At 36.0% G+C, this 7,510-nt stretch overlaps 1 pseudogene; it reads right to left on the reverse strand.

Moving 5' to 3' along the window:
- Positions 1 to 1,066: 1,066 nt before the first annotated feature.
- On the reverse strand, positions 1,067 to 1,989 carry LOC122450552 (annotated as a pseudogene).
- Positions 1,990 to 7,510: the final 5,521 nt, after the last annotated feature.

Here is a 7,510-nt window from a genome sequence, read left to right on the forward strand (position 1 = left end):
TTATCATAGATGGGGACTACAGAATAGTATGAACTAGGTCTCCTAGACAGGGAGGAAGCTAAAAAATTCTGTTATAATTTCTCTCTATGATTCAATGTTTCTGTGCATCCCAGGAAACATTTGTCTACCAAACATTTGCTCTTTTCACTTCCTGGTGAATGGCCTTCTATTCCTGTTCATTTTCAGACTCCTACCACTTTCTCCTTTGTCAAAGTTCTGTATGGTTAAAATGTTAAGATAAAATGAGATTATATATACCTCCTTTTAGCCGTCTTTGGAATCTCTTATGTTATGTGGATTCCATCTATGTACGTAATTAAACATTTTTTTCCTTTTGTTAATCTCTTCCATATAAATTTAGTTATTAAATCTGCCAACATGTACTAGGAGGGTAGAATTTACTTTTTTCCTTCCTTAAAAATACTTCTAAAAAGTCATGGCCTTGTCCACCTTAAGACGTCTATAATTGTCAGGCCCTCTTCCTGCTATCTTCTGCTATTACAACATGCATCATTTCTCTTTTACACTCTAATCTCCATTTGATGAAGCCTTAAAAAAAAACTAATTTAGGATTTTCTTTATACTTATTACCTATTGTTTTTACTTCATGATGATATTGAGGTTAGTATGAATTATTTGGTATTTACATAATTAGTGTTGGTTACTTCAAACAGATAATAAGATTTATTAGTATAGAAGCTATTCAAAGTGCCATGGAACACAAAATGCTTAAATGCTCAGACTTCATTTAGTAAACACATAATGTGCTATAAGAACAGTGAATTGATATTTGAATGAAAGAATGGACATAAATTTAGCAAAACTAGAAAGGTTGAAAAACTTTCTGAATGGAGGGACTATTATTTATAAATTTTAGACATATAATGAAGTATGCAACATTTCTTAAAATTGAGGTTTAGAATGAATACTCATTTTATCAATTAAATTATTGGAGACATCTTTGTTTTTCTTGTAACATTCAAAATAATTTTACAGTAAATAATTTATTTATGCAATAAATAAAATGAATGGGTGCACATATGCCAAATATAAATATTTAAAACCATCATTTATCTTTTAGCTTTTCTAGGGCATCTTTCACATCCTTGTTCCGTAGGCTATAGATCAGAGGGTTTAACATGGGAATCACAAGGGTGTAAAACAATGAGGTAATTTTGTCTTGATCTAGAGTGTGGGAAGAACTGGGTCTGAAATATATGAAGAGTATAGTTCCCTGGAAAATTGCCACAGCCATTAGATGGGAGGTGCAGGTGGAGAAAGCTTTGAGCCTCCCTTCTGTAGAGTGGATCTTCAAGATTGCTAGAATGATATAACAATAAGAAACAAGGACTCCTGAAATGGAACTTAATTCAATAAAACCAAAAACAGTGAATAACGCCAACTCATTGACCAGTGTATCAGAGCAGGAGAGAAGGTAAAGTGGGGTAAGTCACAGAAGAAATGGTTAATCTCGTTTGATCCACAAAAGCATAAGCGGAATGCTAATGTCGTGTGGATCAAAGCATCTGCCATCCCCAGCATGTAAACCCCCGCCATGAGCAGGGAGCACAGCCTGCTGGACATGCTGACCGCATAGAGCAAGGGGCTGTTGATGGCCTTGTACCGGTCATAGGCCATCACTGCCAGCAGGAGACACTCAGAGTCATCAAAGATACAGAAGATCAAGAACTGCAGAGCGCAGCCATAGAAGGGGATTGATTTGTTTTTGGCTAAAATGTCTATCAACATCTTGGGGCCAATTGCTGTTGAATAGCAGAGGTCACAGAAAGAGAAATGGCTGAGGAAAAAGTACATGGGTGTGTGCAGCTGGGGATCCAACCTAATTAAAATAATCATTCCAAGATTTGCCAGAAAGTTAATGAGATAAACAAGGAAAAACAGGATAAATAGGGCTACTTTAATCCCAGGGTTATCAGTAATTCCCAACAGTATGAATTCAGTTAAGGATGAGCAATTTCCTATTTCCATTCTTCTATGCTCTTCTCTAAATTCTTGAGGAAATGATCAAGAAAAAGATACAGACACATGTACCACTTCTGGATGCTTATAGTATATCTGTAAGGAAGAACACAATTTATTTCTGCAATTTTCATTTTGTACTCAGAAAATGACTTGGTCAGTAGTCACTCTTTAAAGAGACATTGCTATCTACCTGATAATAATATAAATATGTGAGATAGGCAGTTGAGAAATTTGTTCTAAATCTACATGTTGTTCCCAAGGTATGTTACAATCTACAAACTAATTACTCTGAGCATAACCTTTCTTGTTTCAAGAAGAATATTTGGATGAATTAATGTCTCATTACATCTTCAAAACAACGTGAAAAAAACAACAATGTTAGAAACACCAGGCTATAAGAGTGACTCGTATTTCCTATGCTTGAAAAATTTCCATGCGTGCAAAAAGTGTTTACAATTTTTATGTCGCTCAAAGAACAATTTAGAACATTTATGTATTAGTGTTAGAATAAATTATTACAACACGCACTAACAACAATGAAAATAATTGTTATTGGTACTAGTCTTTAGTATTTAGTGAGACATGCGATAATATCACCTTTTCTCTTGAGATTTATTACTGCTTTACCACACAACTCATTACCTGTTTTTGGAGTGTCTGGTGCCAAAGATGGAGCCTGTAGAACAGTCAAAGAAAAGAGCTAAAAGGAAATGTAAACAGCAGAATTTAAAGCATATTGCTGTATCTCTTTGGATTTTGAACGGACTTTTATAGCATCCAAGTGGAAACAGGTTTAGTGACAATAAGTACTTCTGAGATACATAGGTTTCTCTGTCTAGTGTGTGTATCATGTGTGCCATGTTAGAATGTCTATTAAATGTCTTTAATGTGCATAAGAATAGAATATAGGTGAGGAGCTTTTCTTTAGACCTTATGACACGTGATTCATATGAAGATGAATTTGTACATTTTAATTTTGAAAGTACCACCTACATTACTCTTTAAATAAGGTAAAACTAACAACAACAACAAAACCCTTAAATTTATCTATACAGTATTCGATGAAAAAAGAAGTGAAGGTTTTCCTGTGAATCAACATCAAAATAAATTAATAGTCATATTATGGATGCTAATAAGTACAAGCAGATTCCGACAGTTCTGAGAAGAAAATATTATTTTTGGGCATTACATTAGATAATTTATTTAACTGAGTATGGAGGCATAAAATGTTTTACTTACAAATTTATTTTCCCAAACAGTAGCTATTTGTTCTAGAATCCTGAAATCATTACCTGGAAACCTTAGCTGAGATGAGCAGCTCTTGGGTAGCTGAATAAGCAGATAGGCTTTTATCTTACCAGGCGCACTGGGACTTAAAGCCCTGTGCTAGTGTGTCTAGCTTTAGACAATATGCAAACACATCATTAAATTTATTTCTGCTTCTGTGTATCCCCCCGTGAATTCAGAAACAACTGAGCAAAGTCTGAACTTTTATGCTTCAATATGTCACCAAATTAATCTGTGGTATGAAGAAGCCTGCACAAGCTATGTAAGGTGTTCCCCACAGTTACCCTCTACCTGCTCAAAAAGACGCACAACTTGAGAGTTGTGAGTTGAATTTTATTTGAGGCAAAATGAGGACTGCAGCCTGGGAGACAGCATCTCAGGGAGCTCTGAGAGATTTCTCCAAAGAGGCACCAGGAGAAGGTCAATATATGAAATTTTGATGAAGGGAGAGTTCTATGCAATCAAGTGCTTATTTTACAAAGGGTTTTCTGCTGGTTGCAAGGAGCTAATGTCACCATGAAGGGATTTAGCTGTTTGTCTAGATATGAAGGGATACAAGGATTCGGATCATAAAATCAGTTCCTGAAAATATCTATCTAAACACCTGTTCTACCAGTTTCCCTGGGGCACAGAGTGCCTCACTCTCCACTCTGAATTCCCCTCAGGGGGTGATCTCCTTCAGGATGGACTGGTTGGATCTCCTTGCAGTCCAGGGGACTCTCAAGAGTCTTCTCCAGCACCACAGTTCAAAAGTATCAATTCTTCTGCACTCAGCTTTCTTCACAGTCCAACTCTCACATCCATACATGACTACTGGAAAAAACCATAGCCTTGACTAGATGGACCTTTCTTGGCAAAGTAATGTCTCTGCTTTTTAATATGCTATCTAGGTTGGTCATAACTTTCCTTCCAAGGAGTAAGTGGCTAATTTCATAGCTGCAATCACCATCTGCAATGATTTTGGAGCCCCCCAAAATAAACTTTGACACTGTTTCCACTGTTTCTCCATCGATTTCCCATGAGGTGATGGGACCAGATGCCATGATCTTAGTTTTCTGAATGTTGAGGTTTAAGCCAACTTTTTCACTCTCCTCTTTCACTTTCAAGAGGCTTTATAGTTTCTCTTCACTTTCTGCCATAAGGGTGGGGTCATCTGCATATCTGAGGTTATTGATATTTCTCCCTGCAATAGTGATTCCAGCTTGTGCTTCCTCCAGCCCAGCGTTTCTCATGATGTACTCTGCATATACGTTAAATAAGCAGGGTGACAATATACAGCCTTGACATACTCCTTTTCCTATTTGGAACCAGTCTGTTGTTCCCTGTCCAGTTCTAACTCTTGCTTCCTGACCTGCCTATAGGTTTCTCAAGAGGTGGTCTGGTATTCCTATCTCTTTCAGAATTTTCCACAGATTATTTTGATCCACACAGTCAAAGGCTTTGGCATAGTGAATAAAGCATAAATAGATGTTTTTCTGGAACTCTCTTGCTTTTTTGATGATCCAGAGGATGTTGGCAATTTGATCTCTGATTCCTCTACCTTTTCTAAAACCAGCTTGAACATCTGGAAGTTCATGGTTCACGTATTGCTGAAGCCTGGCTTGGAGAATTTTGAGCATTTCTTTACTAGCATGTGAGATGAGTGCAATTGTCCAGTAGTTTGAGCATCCTTTGGGATTGCCTTTCTTTGGGATTGGAATGAAAACTGACCTTTTCCAGTCCTGTGGCCATGGCTGAGTTTTCCAAATTTGCTGGCATATTGAGTGCAGCATTTTCACAGCATCATCTTTTCGGATTTGAAATAGCTCAACAGGAATTCCATCACCTCCACTAGCTTTGTTCGTAGTGATGCTTTCTAAGGTTCACTTGACTTCACATTCCAGGACATCTGGAATTCCAGGCTCTAGGTGAGTGATCACACCATCGTGATTATCTGGGTCGTAAAGATCTTTTTTGTACAGTTCTGTGTATTCTTGCCACCTCTTCTTAATATCTTCTGCTCCTGTTAGGTTCATACCATTTCTGTCCTTTATTGAACCCCATCTTTGCATGAAATGTTCCCTTGGTATCTCTAATTTTCTTGAAGAGATCTCTAGTCTTTCCCATTCTGTTGTTTTCCTCTATTTCTTTGCATTGATCGCTGAGGAAGGCTTTTTTATCTCTCCTTGCTATTCTTTGGAACTCTGCTTTCAAATGAGAATATCTTTCCTTTTCTTCTTTGCTTTTTGCTTCTCTTCTTTTCACAGCTATTTGTAAGGCCTCCTCAGACAACCATTTTGCCTTTTTGCATTTCTTTTCCATGGGGATGAACTTGAGCCCTGTCTCCTGTACAATGTCACGAACCTCTGTCCATAGTTCATCAGGCACTCTGTCTACCAGATGTAGTCCATTAAATCTATTTCTCACTTCCATTGTATAGTCATAAGGGATTTGATTTAGGTCATACCTGAATGGTCTAGTGGTTTTCCCTACTTTTCTCAATTTAAGTCTGAATTTGGCAAAAAGGAGTTCATGATCTGAGCCACAGTCAGCTCCTGGTCTTCTTTTTGCTGACTGTATAGAGCTTCTCCATCTTTGGCTGCAAAGAATATAATCAATCTGATTTCCTTGTTGGCCATCTGGTGATGTCCATGTCTAGTGTTTTCTTGTGTTGTTGGAAGAGGGTGGTTGCTATGACCAGTGCGTTCTCTTGGCAAAACTCCATTAGCCTTTCTTTGCTCTACTTCATTCTGTACTCCAAGGCCAAATTTGCCTGTTACTCCAGGTGTTTTGCTGACTTCCTACTTTTGCATTCCAGTCCCCTATAATGAAAAGGACATCTTAGCTCTGGGATTAAAGAAAATATGTGACTAAGACAAAGCCCCAAACTCCTTATCAACCTACTTAAGAATTAACTCTCTGAATATCATCCAAGGACATTTAATTGAATCTGTGACTTCATAACATTCTCTACTATGTATGCTCTTTCTTGAATTATGTTATATTTTCCATAAAAATATGTCTACTGCATTTAAGTCTTTAGGAAAAAGTTCTGTGCTTATTATCTCTATTTTCTAAAACTGTTAATAGAGGACTTGCAGAGCTAACTGCTTTCTAGACATTTATTGCTAAGTATTTCTGTCTGTTAAAGTGGATAATAATGTACAAAGGATAGAAACATACTAGATTTGGGATTTTCCTTACTTACATTGTTCATACATTCAAGGATGATTCACTTAAAAATTTTTGGTGGGTTTCATGATTTTCTAAGTAGGTTTAATTTTTGCTTTCTTAAATAATTTGTCTGATATTATCCATACTAGATTTGCATAATTAGAAATAATAGAATTTTCTTTTTTCTATTGAAGTGTAGTTGGAATACAATATTATATTAGTTGCAGGTATATAGCTTAGTGATTCCATATTTTATATTCTCCACATATAGTTATAAAATATAGCCTATATTCTCTGTTTGTACATCATATCTTGTATCTTCTTAATTTTATATCTAATAGTTTGGTTACCAGCAGGGGTTCATGAGAGAGAGGCAGGATTTGAGTGAATCAGGGGGAGGGTTACATCATCTTGGTACCTGTCATGAGTGATTATAGAGCCTCGCCCATCTTTCAACTGAATATTTCATGGTGACCTCAGTCAACATGAAGAAGAAAACCAATACCAAAGAATGGATCAATGGTCATCATTTTAAGTCATGTAATTTTGAAAAAGTGTTTATGTAGCAAAAGATAACTAGAACAGTAAGAGTAAATACATCAGAGAAAAACATTTCCATAAAATATAAAGTATTTGAAAACCATTTATTCATATATATGACACAGAACATGCATCCAAAATATATGAAGATTTTTGTCAATAGTAAAAACAACAACAACAAAAATGAACAAAATACTGAACAGATACTCTCACCATAAAGATATATAAACAGCAAGTTAAAACACAACAGCCTTCTCAGAATCACTAGTTACTAAGGCAATGACAACAAAGCCACAGTAAGATAATATAACACAAATGTTAAATGAACTGAAATTAAATACTGATCATAATTAATCTCTGCTTCATCTGATTTCTCATTGGGAAATTAATAGCAACACAGGCTTTCTTATTCGTTTTGATATTTTTCTCAGTTTGTTCTTTTACTTATTTCTATAAATCTGGGAAATTTATTTTGCTAAAATGTATATAAATACTGCATATTTTATATTGGAAAAGTGATCCTTAACAACAATTTCTGATGGCTTTT

Source organism: Cervus canadensis, chromosome 11 (assembly GCF_019320065.1).
Source record: "Cervus canadensis isolate Bull #8, Minnesota chromosome 11, ASM1932006v1, whole genome shotgun sequence".
Lineage (NCBI taxonomy): Eukaryota > Metazoa > Chordata > Mammalia > Artiodactyla > Cervidae > Cervus > Cervus canadensis.